A 15,171-nucleotide genomic window follows, 5' to 3' on the forward strand; every position below is an offset into this window, starting at 1 on the left:
ACACATGATTTGGGGAAGTTGTGAAATAGCTAGGGCATTTGATCTTTTGGAATGTCTTGCACACAGGGCCTACAGATGGCATACCTGTTACAGGGGTGGCTTGTTGGTGGAGGGCACACGTTCCTTTTGGATGACATGCAAACAGCAAATCTAAACCTTTTATGCTACAGCAATGATTTTAGAAACAATCTATCTTGCTGAAATGTAGCACATTTAGGATTTTAAATACATTCTCTTGTAGCCTTACACCCACATGTTGTGTAATGAGATGAATAAAGACACACACACCAAGGTTTTTGGGAAAATTAGTTATATAATGTGGCAAGGGCTCAAAATTAACAACATATTTACAAGGAAAAACTATAATATTTACGTCTAATACAGAAATTAAAATAAAGAGGACCAGTAGTCCAATGTGGCCTTCCAGTCGGCAACCAATCGCACCAGTTGCTGGCAGGTGGCCTCGAGATTGGCGAGTAAGTGGCCAATTTGGACCAACAATTGGGCCGGAGTGGGTGGTGGTGTGACCAATCTCTGACCTTCCTCCTCAGGTGCTGAAAGGAACCAAACGAAAACAATAAATATACAGCTCTACCTAATTTGGCAAACAGACTGGACTTACTAGAGATGTGTACTGTTACATTACTTTCAAATGTTAGGCTTCTGCCAACAAAACCATTTGGATGCACATTAGACATTGATAAGGCATTTGGATAAATGTCCTACAATCTGGTGAGCCACGGGGAGAGGGCCATGGACAGGGTTGTCTTATCCAGCATTATAGGCCCCAGGGCAAAGCACTACCATGGGCCACTACCTACACAATAACTCACAGGAAGTCAAATATGTTGGTTGATATTGGAATTTAAAATCAAGTGATTAATATGCTGACAAGTTCACCAGCATAGCGGCAACATTATTTAGGGCCCTGCCCTGCATGGCCATGTGTTAAGATGCCTCTGGCTGTGGTTTGAGTGTTTAATGTACATCAAATTTGTAGCAAGATATTATGTGTAAAACCTGTGGCATTTATGTCACCATTTAATCAACATGTGTCACAGCAGGGATTATGTACAAGTTTAATGGACATCCTCAATCTTATCAAATTAGGTCCATCATTTTTCAAAAATACTTACTATCATCAAAGGCCACTGCCTCTTGGCTGCCCGATGCTGCCTCCTCCAATCGTTGGTCCTCCGGGTCCGCCTCCTCCTCCTCCACTGCAGCTGCTGCCACTGCCACTAGCACCGGCTCCTCCTCCTCCTCCTCCTCCACTGCAGCTGCTGCCACTGCCACTAGCACCGGCACAGGCTCCTCCTCCTCCGATGACACTGCCACCGGCTGCTCCTCATCCTCCTCCTCCTCCTGTGGCTGCGGCTGGCGCTGCTGGTCGTCCCCTTTCTCCTCTTCCTCCTCCCCCGCTTCCGCCTGCGCCTCCACCACAGCCCGCCGGCGTTGCCAGCGTTCCCAGCGTGCCCGGTCTGTTTGAGAAAAGGAAATATAAACAAAAGGACATGTTAACACAATCACCATTTGAAAGAACTGATAGTATTATGACAATCAGGTGATCATACATATTTAATAATCTTTACATTGTCAGCAGCCAGAAATATTAGCTACTAACAATGCAAGGAGCTAAACATGATGAACACAAAGCATTTCACATGACTTGTCGGCCCGGTACAATGGGGCAGGGACTGATGTGAATGGAATCTCTGTACATTGCTGCGGATTTAGTGGCGCTATATAAATAAATGATTATGATGATGACCTTGCACAATTTTCGGTATTTTACATAGAGTTGTGGAATATCGCAGTGGCCTAGTGGTCAGCACTTTGCTCTCACAGCACTGGGGTCAGGAATTCAACTCCCTGATTATTGTTTCATATGTGTGGAGTTTGGACGCTTGCTCCATATTTGCATGTGTTGTCTACCACACTCCCTAAACATACTACTGGCCGCCTAATTAGGTTTTGAACAAATTTGGCCCTAGTATGTTTTTTCATGTAGGTGAATTTAAGTCAGCAAACTCCCATGGCCCTGGTAATGATGTCAATTAGTTCTCTCTTTACATGATCACAGAATTAGTGGATGGAGCTCCAAATCTTAGAATGTTGAGTATATTTTGGAAATCACCCTTTGTTGGGACTACCTCACAGTCTACAATAGTCAAAATAGTCAGTTAAGTAATGATTGATTAGCTATATCTAGTACACTCTGTAATCTGTTTGCATCTTATGGGAGTTTTAAAAAATTAGTCTATACACTAAGGTGTTTGGAATTTGAAACCTGGCTTTTACATCTTTTCCAAATAATGACAACACATCTGCCCCTACAAAATTTTTTTAAGGTTAGACCAGCAAGCTACAGCACACGGGTCAAGAGTTACAATGGCTGATTCCAAAACCCACCCTTAATGGTCAGATTTTTCACAATCAAACATTTAGGTCATTAAATTCTCAGCAGACAAATGTAGGAGACAGGAGGCAAAGCATTTTGGGTGCACTGGAAGGGGCATGTCCTTTAGAGTGTGCTTGCACATTGTTATGTAGGCCATGTCAGGTGATTAGGGTGAACTTATTTACAAACATATAGCAAATATATATGTACACATGTGATGGCTTTTGCGATTGATACAGAACTCACTTCTTACTATCTCCTGCCGGAGGTCATCAAGGAGCCTGGGCTGACGGCGCCGGAGATCGCTCCAGCGCCTCTGGAGCTGGACGACGCTCCTGCGTATCCCATACCGCAGGCGTAAATGTCTGCGGACCCTTTGATATGCCCACAGTTTACCCTCATTGGACACATATCGCCCAGAGGGCACATTGTCCATGGCCTCTGTGAGGACACGGAGCTCACGCCTCGCGAAAATGCTAGCCCTCATTTTTCCTCACAGAAACCAACTCAGCAGTATTCTGAGCTCCGATTGGTTCTCAGAGCACGTATGGGCGTAACTCACGTCACATGCGGATCTTTCACACACCTGTGTTTCTCCCACCAAGAACATGGCGGCCCCCTACGATGAGACGAGTGCTCTGTGCATTGCAATTAGGAGGAAGAGTGTACACCTGGTTTATTAATTAATCAAAACCTCCATTTAAACCCACCTGTGCTTTGCCTTACTGCCTGTTCAGTAGCTGATTTGACTGAACAGGACACATTGAACTGTGAAAACATTTACATACTTTGCCTAATAAGCAAACAACAAACAGTAACAACAAAAGTAAGGAAATTATTGTAATATATACAATGTGCTTGTCTCTTCTAATGTAGTGGGTTTTTTTTTTAAATCAATATGTGTGTCCTAGTTGACATAAACCTGCTATAAAAAGGGGCCTTGGCATCACATTTTAACATGACACTAATGGTATATTAGCCTACAATAAGATAATCATTTTTATCTGATCAATCTTGCACTTAATAATATTTAGATGTTAGCATTGTTGATAACATCACATTAACTTGCATTTTAATCAACGTAATTTTTTGTTTTGCAGGCAACCCCAAACATTACACACTGTTGTAATCTAATTTTTTTTTCCTTTTTGTGCAAATATATAAAAGTAAGTATAAATAGGTCAGATATATTGTATTATATACCAATCGTTTGTACCTGCTCATTTAACCATCTGTGTATGCACAAAAATGTGTGTCCTAGCTGTAATGAGAGTGTGACCAGAAGTGGCCTAGCCCTCACATTTAACTGTAAAAGAATGCATTAGTAGCTTACACAATGCTAAGTACTGTTAGATTATCCATATCCCACACACTAATAACTGACTTATTGCATTGAGGGACACATGCATCCAAATGTTTAAATGTATTGGGACGCTTACTTAACAAATAGCATTTGTAGTGCACAAATTTAAGTGTGTTGCTGGCTGATTTTATTTACCAAAGTAATATTGGAAGCACGATATAGGGCTTGCTACTCCAAAAAAACCGTAATGTGATATCATGAATTTATGTATGTGGCTAAACGTGTTAACCAAGGTTAGGCTTTTAAAAATGGAAACTGGTAGTAGTAGCTGAATGTTGAACTAGTATTTGTACACCATTAATGTTAAAATACAGTGGACAAAGTAAATGTTGGATCAATATAGAAGCAACAATGTTGATTTGAATAAGGTCCATGTGTTTTATACCTAGGTAGTACTTTCCCAAATTAAAACTTTTAAGGGGGTGGATGGGCATAAAATCTGTATTGACACCTGATTGTTTCCATTGCCAAAACCTAATTTTATTTTCTTTCCAATAGGAATATGTGTGACCCAGGTCCCAGTGGGGAGCAGCCACCCGGGCGCCCAGCTATGCGTAAGAAAAATTTTTCTAATGAGGAATTAGAGGTTTTAGTGGGAGAGGTTTTACAGCGATTCCATTCGGGGGACCGTCAGATTACGGGCCCGGAGCGTCACCGCCATTGGGAGCAAATTACGTTAGAGATTAATGAAATATCGCCCCATGGACGAAAAGTGCATGAGGTTCAGAAACGGTACAAAGCCACTGTTTAGAAAAAATGCCTATAGAATATGACTAACTCTGTGGAGTAGTATTTATTTGCTTTTGTTTCTCTCTCTCTCTCTTTCTCTCTCTCTCTCTCTCTCTCTTTATATATATATATATATATATATAGATATATATATATATATATATATATATATAGATATATATAGATATGTATGTACATTCTGTGTTAGTATTACTTAGCCAACTGTGATGTACAAGCAGCCTTGTGTGTATAATCTTTTCTTCTATCAGGCCCTTAGGTGATGGTTCCCAGCAGCATGGGCCTTGGCCACATTTACATAATGAGTTGTGCACATTAACCACAATTGTAAATTCCAAGACATTAGTGTACAATGTGGCATTAATAAATGTGGTTGGATGAGTATATTGATTTTAACCTTAAAAAAATTGAAAAAATTAACACCCTAATATTTTTCTATTCTGCAGCTGGGCAGACTATAAAGCTAGGCTTAAAAGCAAACTAGCACGGCAACACCGCCATGCGCACGGCACTGGGGGTAGGCCACCAATGGACATTTCATTGACCCCGCTTGAAGAGCGTGCGAGGGCTGCTATTTCTCTTGTTGAGATTGTTGGGGTGGGCGACATAGACACTGGCTATAGCCCACCCCGAAGAGGAGATTCCGCTCCACTAGGCACAATGATGAGTGTGTTTAGTTACTGACTGTAAATGTTTCTATATGTCTAAGCAAATGTGTAAACTCTCTGGGTGTGTCTGAAGGATTACTTTGATTGCACTATATCTTAGCCTATCACATTGGAGGAAATGTCATGTAGACTGTGAAGCTAAAAATTCTCTATATATACAGTTTTGAGCATAATTTGAATAAATTAAAGATTCTAAAGTCTCATTTGGGTGACTGTAAAGGGCAGGAAGCACATTAAAAGTGATTTCACACTTGACCAATGCTACTTCAGGCGTACCTCAATAGGTTTTGTAACATTATTATTGTTGGCAATTTTTTTTATCAAATATCTTAGTATTTGTTTTAAATCTCTCTACAGATTCCCAGCAGCAGGCCACTGAAGTAGTTTCTGAAGTTGCCCGTGATGTGGAGGGGGATCAGGTGGATCCAGGTGACAATTCATGGGAGCGGGCACTCTCGGACGCATCACAAAGACTTTACTGCGCCACAGATTCACAGAATGATCACCTGGCACTTATAGCGAGCACTGTCCAACACACGGATCAGCAAATTACAAGTCTCATAAGCACACTCTCCACTTTCATGAGCACACACACCTCTTTAATGACCTCACACAACACCCACATGTCAAATTTAACTCAATCTATGTCACATATCGAAACACTCCTGGGTGAACTCTTGCATGCCCATTCCCAATGCACCTCCGCCACATTCCCTTCACCCAGCTCAGATTTTGTGTTCAACAGCCCCCATACCCAGTTGGCTGGTGGCTCCCTCCTCCCTGTTGGGTCTGTTGCGTCCCCCCTCCCTGTTGGGTCTGTTGCGTCCCCCCTCCCTGTTGGGTCTGTTGCGTCCCCCCTCCCTGTTGGGTCTGTTGCGTCCCCTCTCCCTGTTGGGTCTGTTGCGTCCCCCCTTCCTGTTGGGTCTGTTGCGTCCCCCCTCCTTGACCCAGCCCTCTGTCGTCTTATGTGTTTAGCTTTTGCCTGTGGCTTAGCCCAATCCCCTGTCGTGGTCCCTTCCCAATCCCCTGTCGTGGTCCCTTCCCAAACCCCTGTCGTGGTCCCTTCCCAATCCCCTGTCCATGAGCCTTCACCTCGTCGGACACAAACCGTTTACCATGCAGGTTTGCCTGCTTCATCTGAGGCCTCTACATCACGGGTGACAAGAAGTAGGAGTCGGAGCCAGCCCATTCAGACTCCTTACAAAAAACCAACCAAAAAAATAAATAATAGTTTTTGTTTTAAAACATTATCTCATATTTGGATAACAAAATATGTATTGTTTAATAAAATTTGTTTATTTTATTACTAAGTATGTGTTTATAGATTTAATATTACATCATCTATGATGGTTATTTGTACGCAATACTTGTTATCAAGTATCAGCAAAAGATTACCTCCCAAAAAACGTCCGGAATCATGAAGGTTCTTTAAGGAATAGGTATCTAATTTCAGTGTGGTGTCCAAAAGGAAGTGGCAGATTGATTCAGGGTCATAAATGGAAAGGATCCTTATTACAATAATCTTCTATAAACCATGAATTAATGTCAGTGTAGTAAAATATCACCCTTTTTGTTTAAAAACTTACATACTGTCTGTATCTTAATATTGTTCTAAACTACTTGTTAGCTTATTTGAAGACGGTAATTAAAAGTTAATCTAGGACCTCTCCTACCCCCCCATAAGAATCAGCAAGCACCATTTTTAAAACATACCCCTCCAATGCCACATGGTTTGGCCTGACTTAGTTACTTTGCCTTAACTTTCTAGAATGATTCAGGCCCCTGGTTTGGTCAAGAAGACTTAAACAAGAAGTTTATCAAGCTAAGCTTCAGAATGCTTTTGCCACAGTATTTCTTTGTTTGTGTGAGTAAATGTTTTGACATCAAGCGTGCCACTACTACAGTGGGCCTTTATAGGTTGAAAAAATGATCCTGTAAAGAAAGTTTTGTTTTTGTAAACTGTAAGTTGACACAAAGTAGCCGGAAAAGAAAGGTGCAAAGAGCGCAAAAATACTCCTAAGATTATTTCCCATCATGGCACAGGTCAAGTATTGGTAGCTACTATTCTGAACCGTTCTGACTGTAGAAAATTAAAACACATCTAATAAGGCATTTGTCTTTAAGAATAGTACTAATGCACAGTGTATGGTACACCAATCATCCTTTAGTCTAACGCTTGTTTAAATGTTACTTAATGTCCTTATTGCACTAAGCACATATAGTTATGGAGTCAAATTGGGTTCCTATGTGCACTTACCCCATCCACCTCTGTCATACCACATCTACCCTGGCCCCTTCTGTTAGTCTGCAACATTCCCGTCAACCACACCACCATTGGAAAACACACACTGTTTGTTCTGCTGCATGGGCGTGCCCAGCTTGGATGCAGTCAGGTGATCATTCCAGACCAACCAGAATCACCAGCTCAGATCACATTAACTGATCAGCCAATAGTTGTTTTGGACACCCTATTTAAATCTGCCACGATCTGTTCATTGGCCGAACAACACACTTCTCTCCAGAGGATAGGTCTTGCCTCCAGTGTTTTGGCCTGCATTACAAAAGCAGATGTGTTGGCCGCATTTGCAGACTGCTCATTCCCCTGCTATATTAGACAATCATCAAGAACATGAGCAGGAAGATGATCCAGTCTGCTAGGTTCTTATTCAGTCCAGCTCCAGCTAGTCCCAAGGGCCCATAATCGGACCAAGAAATACAGATAGACATGACATTTGTACACTATATAAGGGTGCATGTAGTGTTGTGTGAGCTGTTTGTTGTGTGCCTGGCTAATCATGTCAGAAGGACACTAAAAACATGGCATTTTTACGATGGTTTACTCTGCCAAAGAAACACACCCTGTAATGCAATTAAGTATAAACAACATTATCTACATCACCTAGTGATCATCATCATTTATTTAGATAGCGCCACTAATTCCGCAGCACTGTACAGAGAACTCATTCACAGCAGTGCCTGCCCCATTGGAGCATACAGTCTAAATTCACCAATATAGACACACACTCACACACAGACAAAGAGGGAGAGACTAGGGGGTATATTTACTAAACGGCGGGTTTGAAGAAGTGGAGATGTTGCCTATAGCAACCAATCAGATTCTAGCTATCATTTATTTAGTGCATTCTACAAAATGAAAGCTAGAATCTGATTGGTTGATATAGGCAACATCTCCACTTCTTCAAACCCGCCGTTTAGTAAATCTAGCCCTAGGTTTTTTTTTTATAGCAGCCAATTAACCTACTAGTATGTTTTTGGAGTGTGGGATAAAACCATGTTACAATACAAGAGGCGCAAAAGACTCTTCACATGTACTAGCATGTTTAAACAGTCATAGCTTCTAATCAGGGCCAAACTAACATAATTTACTAGTGACACACACACACTGACATAGGATTTGTAGTCAAACCAAGCTGGAATGTGGCTTTTGTTGTTATGTTATATTTACAGAGAGAAATGTAACAGATATTTGGATAGTCTAATACATTTATACACCACAATAAATAAATAACATTGACAGGGGCACCAAACATGTCATGTGACAGCTGGCAAACAATGTGTGTAATCAGACAAAGTTAACTAGTGCTAATTTTGAATAAGTGTGTTGGCCGTAATCTGACATTTTGCAGACTGGAGCTATTACCAAACTAGAGGTGAAGTATTACTTATCACAACAATGAAACTTTGTAAAGACACCATGAAAAGGGTGTATACTGTATTATTAGCTGTTCCAGAGGTGTGTTACACAATATTAATCTGCCCTTGTAGCAACACTACACTAACTTAGGACACTAACGCATTTACCATCATTGTTAGTGTTGGTTTTGTGTGTGCCATGTGGGTGTTGGGCCACTTTGAAACAAAGTGCCACTAGCACAGACAAAACTTAGTTATCCTGTTTATAGTTTATAGTGTTGGACGTAACACCGGATAACATTTTTGCATTATTTGTATGCGTTACACATTTTATAATGCTATGCACCTACCATGTTCCCTCTAAAAGCTGTAAAGTGTACAAGAAATTAACTTCTAAGCTACCAAACACACATACAAACCTCCAAACTAAACTTTCCTTTAACTGAACATAAACACCATAGAGTGTGTTTGTAGGCTATGGTGTGTCTGTTGCAAAGGACAAAAGAACCACACATTATAATATTATATTTTCAAAGTATACCTGTTACACAATAGTTAGGAATGCTATTTCCAAGGTTTTGTGTGTATTCGAACAGAAATCACAGCACTATATTAATGGTACAAAATGGCATGACAACAGATTGCAGAGTCATTTGCAGGATAAGATATATTTATTACATATATGAATCCAAACAGCCTAACAAAAACATAGCAAAGAAGTTAATGGTCTGTGTGTGGCAAAGATCCTTGGATGAAGAGATGCCAATGTGGCCAGACTGAAGAGAGACATAAGCAGCCTTGGAGCTCTGGAGAAATACTTCAACATGTAGTGAGACACGAATTGCACCACTCCCAAAATCAAACAAAATTAACAGTTTAATGCCACAAAGACCACCACTCCACGCCAGGTGTTAGATACAGGCTGTAGATATAAGAAAATTAAAACACAGTTAGAAAAATTACCACTACAACACACTATATGTGCCAAACAATTACCTATAAACCTCACATGGATAAATAACCAGAGTTAGGCCACATTTACATGTTCACAATTTAGCTACCACATTATGACACTAGGGGACATCTACATACTACACCATTAATGCCTTTTGTGACTTAGCAAATACAATCGTCAAGTGTGTAAAGTCTGGACTGGCCAAAGTGTAGCAAACAATAAAAATAAGTTAAAAAGAAACAAACAAACATTAGCCTGTAGATGAAATCTAACACACCAAGGTGCATTTAGCAAAAGACATTGAGCCAAAACCTACAGACATGAATATATACTGTCTACACACATTGTAAAGGTTAAAAACAGGTAGTAAATATTTGACATACAAATGATTACACATATGAGACATTTCACTATCGCAGCAGTCCATGTAGATTCATAATCACATTTGAACTTAACATACCTTATATCATCTAACCTTGCCGATGATTTTAACACACATAGCTTTGAAATGTTAAGGTTGAATAAGTGCATTAAAAATTATTACCTCAAAAATAAGTATTGACAACATAGCTCCTAAAGTTTGAGCCACGCACTGCTTCACGAGGGGGGGGGGAACTTGATCTTCCTCCTCCTCCTCCTCCGCCTCCTCCTCCGCCTCCTCCTGCTCTTCCGCCTCGTCCATCCCAGCAACTTCGTCCAGGACCCCTGGTGCCCCACTCCTGATGGCAATATTATGGAACACCACACAGAGCGATGATCCTACAAACCTTCCTCGGCTCATACATCAGGGCGCCACCAGACCGGTCCAGGCATCTGAATCGAGCCTTGAGAACGCCAAAAGCCCTTTCTATGACCGATCTGGTGGCCCTATGAGCCGAGTTATAGGCCTCCTCCTGCTCTGTGTGTGGGTTCAATATAGGAGTGAGGAGCCAAGGGCAGGAGGGATACGCATTGTCTCCTATGTAGGAAGAGAGGAAAGAAATAAAAAAAAAACAAAAAACAACTTTTAAGACTACAACTATACGTGATATAAATTTAATGCTAACATTCTAATATATGAGGGCAAACTACAATCTAGGCCAAATAGTAAGGTTACAACGTCTTAATACTGTATAATTAGCCTCCAAACAAAACTAGCCATATCCATTAATGCCTCAACAACAAAGGTAAATAAACTTTACAGATTGGCAAAGAGCACCTAACTAATATTTAAACACCTGCCAGAGTCCACTATTCTCAAGACACATACCTATTACTAATAGGTGACTTTCAGTTTTATGCCTACATGAGCATTATATCTCTTACTAGTCAAAAGACTGATACAATCACTCTATAGTAGCGAAATCTATAAATACAAGGCACATGTGTAACAGTGAAATATCAATTACTATATTAAACTTTAACAATCTATGTCTGCCATACAATATATAACTATATATAAACATTTATAGTTGAGGGAACCATTATTTGCAGATAATTACCAAGAAGCCACGCATCTCCGTGTGGTGTCACACCCCATTGCCTCTGTTGCAATCTAGGCCACAACCATGAGTTTCGAAAGGCATAGGAGTCATGGGTACTCCCAGGCCATTTCGCAACCAGGTTTCGAAACAGGAGAGATGGGTCACATATGGCCTGGACGTTTATTGAGTGAAAATGCTTCCGGTTAATGTAAACGGAAGCATCTCCACTCAAGGGCACCAGTGCCACATGCGTCCCATCTACAGTCCCTATGACGTTTGGAAAGCCAGCTATGGTGGCAAACTGATGCTTGATCCGCACAAGAGACTCCTCTTCGAGTGGCAGATGTATAAACAGCCGGAGTCATGACTGAAATGCCCTCAGGACAACCTCCAGCACACGGCTGAAGGTCGCCTGGGACATTCCTGCCGCGACCCCGACTGTGAACTGGAACGATCCAGTTGCACAGAAATGCAGTACCGCCACAAGTTTGGTCAAAGGCGGTACTGCTGTCGGGATGACGCGCATTGGCTCAAGGTCACGCTCCACAATGTGCAGGGTGTCCAAGATCAGATATGGAGGAAGCCGATAGCGACGGACAACCTCCGCATCTGACATCCCAAAGAGGCTGACACGTGGCCTGAAGATGCGCTCCCTCGGACGGCGACGTCGGCGTAGTTGCTGGTTAGGACGGGGCACAGGAGCACGCCCCTCGTGATGCATAATGTAGTGAAACTCCAGGAGTGCCTGTATATGTTTGAAAAGGAAGAGGTCACAAACCAGCACTTAGGTGAAACTTTTAGACTTTGCATTGTCTGACTTTGACACAAATCACACAACCAATACTTACAATGGTGTCGTTATTCATGCTTTCGCTTAATGGTGTAAAAGGACCGTCCATAAGTAGATGAAAGTAATGTGGAAGGGGAGTTTGTATATGAAAAAAAAAAAAAACCATTAAAAACATATTTACATAAACAAACCCTATTCATTGTCCAAACACCATATAGTCATATAGAACCACCACCAAAGTGCTTGCAAGCGTGATACTTACCATCGCCATAGACCCTTTCACAAATCAGATTAGTTATATTGACCTTTATGTGCCATAGAAATGTGAAGGGAGTGAAACACTTAACACAGAGTGCTAATGTGTTTAAGGTAGGGGCAAAAAACACCACTTAAAAAAAAATTATTATAGCACTAGAAAATTATTCCAAAAACCATGGCCATTATTACTGCAAGGTGTTGTAACAAGGGGTATGCAAGAAACTATATTTGTTTTATACTTACCACACACACAAGATCGTCTTAAAATGGCACACAACAAGATTAGTCAAGATCCCAGCAGACCCAAATAGCTGTGGGGGAGGGTAAACAAGAAAGAAAAAAAACAAATAGGGATAATATTGAAACATTTCACTACATTCTAGAGGACTGTATGCAGTTCCGCCTCTAAGTATACACAGTGGACTAAATATTAAAACTCCACAGCTAACCAAACACTTTTGCACTAACATTCAACATACAAACCACCAGCACAGTACATTAAGCCCTTTCTGCAGCAACAGAGATTTCTTGCTCACCAACACACACACACATCTTTAAACATACTTTAAAGTTACATCTTTAAACATAGTGAGTACTGAGCAAGGTACAGCAATAAACATCTGATAAAAAAAAACATTTGCCCATCTACAGTCTACTTACCCTGATTTGTCAAACTCACAACAACACAGAAGTGGTAGCAAGGTATTTTTAACTACCACTCTAATTAGGTAATTAAATGCCGGTGCGAACGCCGGAGAGTATGGTAAACAGAAATCATTAAGAGCTGACAGCTGCGTACCAATGAAACAATTTTGTTTTTGACTAAAAGTCATGCTGGCATGTAACCTAAGGTTCTTCATTGTACGGTGAGTCGATTTTTAAACTATTATTACAGATGTCAATAATGCGCTTCGCTTTTATTACTGTGCCAATAATAAAGAATAAATTGATTGGGCTATAATCATATTCCCTAAAAATCATTTACATGTATTGAATTAACATGTGTAAACTTAATGTGTGACACTATAGTGTAGTGGTTATGTATTTTACCCACCAGTACTAAGTGCAGGAGTTCAAGCCCACAGGTCAATCATATAAGCACAGAGCCATTGACGAGGCTCTATTAAGCATACTCAGTAAAGTATAATAGGAATAAAAATACGCAAATGCTTGTAACATAGCGCAAGACATGCAATTTTTTTCTATTTTTTTATTCCCCCTCAATTCTTAACATGGTCAAGTCTTTCAAGGTCCTGATGCGTTTGACAAGCATTTTGTAATTTTATGTGTGTGTATGTAGGGTTATGGTTTTTATAGCGCCTTATCCATCATTCCGTTAACAAAAAATGCAACCGGCCAGATTTGACAGACCTAAGACAGCGATTCAGCTGGCCGAAAAAGTTATTGTGCAGTTTGGTGTGTGTTTTTCTATCTGAAGTATACCTTAGTGGATAAAGAACTAACCTTGCAATGATAAGGTAATGAGTTTGACCCCCGATTCATGCATGTATGTGGCTTACCTTTGTTTATGTCAATGTTTGAGCGCATTTACTCTACTCTGTGACTTATGTAAGAGTGCTTTTGTATATGGTTTGATGTTTAATCTGCCTATCTGTCATGTTGAACATTGTGATCACTTACAAGAGATGAAAGGAGTTGTAGCAAAAGACTTTATTGCAAAGACATAGTAAATCTATACTCTCAGAAGTAGAAAAGGAGAACACAAAAATGGTAGCAATATTATTATACTTTTGATTTGTATTAATGAACATGGATATAATTCCATATGCATGCATTTTAACTCACCATATACCAGTTCCTACCATGTATAATATGTGAAAATATTTGGAGTTTTAAACATCTTTTAAGGACACCCAACCTATTATATACCCTACGTATATAATAAGTTGTTGTCCTTAAAAGATGCTCATCTTTCATTGTTATTCTATTCTGCTCTAATGACTACTTGTACAGTGGCGTAGCAGATAGCCAAGGCACCATTGAAACTTGCAAACATGTGTTCAAGACCTCACTAATTCACTTGGGTCTTAGGGATCCTTAATTAGGTATTAAGGATATTTCCTTACAATATTTGTGTTGGTGATAAAACTTAGCCTGTGGTAATCGAACACTTTGTTTACAATAGCTAATAAAATGGGTGTAAATTCCTTGAAAAAGTGTACAGTTATTCTATGTGTGTTTATTTTTAAATATATTGAAAAGCCACCATCAACAAGTGTCAAATCATCCATGTTGCATATTGAGACTAATGTTAATTGTTAGTTGCTGAGAATCAAAAGAGATTTGGAATCAATATTTATGATAAAGCAGAATGTTTGCCTAACAGTTTAACACAATTTATCAAATTAGCCATGGCATTTTGCACTCGATTCCAGCAGCCGACATGAATGTGGAATGGAGTGTGCACTCCATTTTGGAAACTGTCATGAATGTGGAATGGAGTGTGCACTCCATTCCGGAAGCCACAATGAATGTGGAATGGAGTGTGCACTCCATTCCGGAAACCACAATGAATGTGGAATGGAGTGTGCACTCCATTCCGGAAGCCACAATGAATGTGAAATGGAGTGTGCACTCCATTCCGGAAGCCACAATGAATGTGGAATGGAGTGTGCACTCCATTCCGGAAGCCACAATGAATGTGGAATGGAGTGTGCACTCCATTCCGGAAACCACAATGAATGTGGAATGGAGTGTGCACTCCATTCCGGAAGCCACAATGAATGTGGAATGGAGTGTGCACTCCATTTTGAAAACTGTCATGAATGGGGAATGGAGTGTGCACTCCATTTTGAAAACTGCCATGAATGGGGAATGGAGTGTGCACTCCATTTTGTAAACTGTCATGAAT

At 40.4% G+C, this 15,171-nt stretch overlaps 2 long non-coding RNA genes across 2 annotated transcripts in view; both read right to left on the minus strand.

Moving 5' to 3' along the window:
• LOC142149488 (uncharacterized) overlaps positions 1-15,171 on the minus strand; it is a 193,581-nt gene that overhangs the window by 17,520 nt on the left and 160,890 nt on the right. The window lies entirely within an intron of this gene.
• LOC142107111 (uncharacterized) lies at positions 11,571-12,768 on the minus strand. The gene is made up of 3 exons (XR_012679871.1): positions 12,543-12,768; positions 12,100-12,124; positions 11,571-11,996 (listed from the first exon to the last, which is right to left on the minus strand). It is a non-coding gene; the product is annotated as an uncharacterized LOC142107111 (long non-coding RNA).

The sequence above is a fragment of the Mixophyes fleayi genome, chromosome 1 (genome assembly GCF_038048845.1).
Source record: "Mixophyes fleayi isolate aMixFle1 chromosome 1, aMixFle1.hap1, whole genome shotgun sequence".
Lineage (NCBI taxonomy): Eukaryota > Metazoa > Chordata > Amphibia > Anura > Limnodynastidae > Mixophyes > Mixophyes fleayi.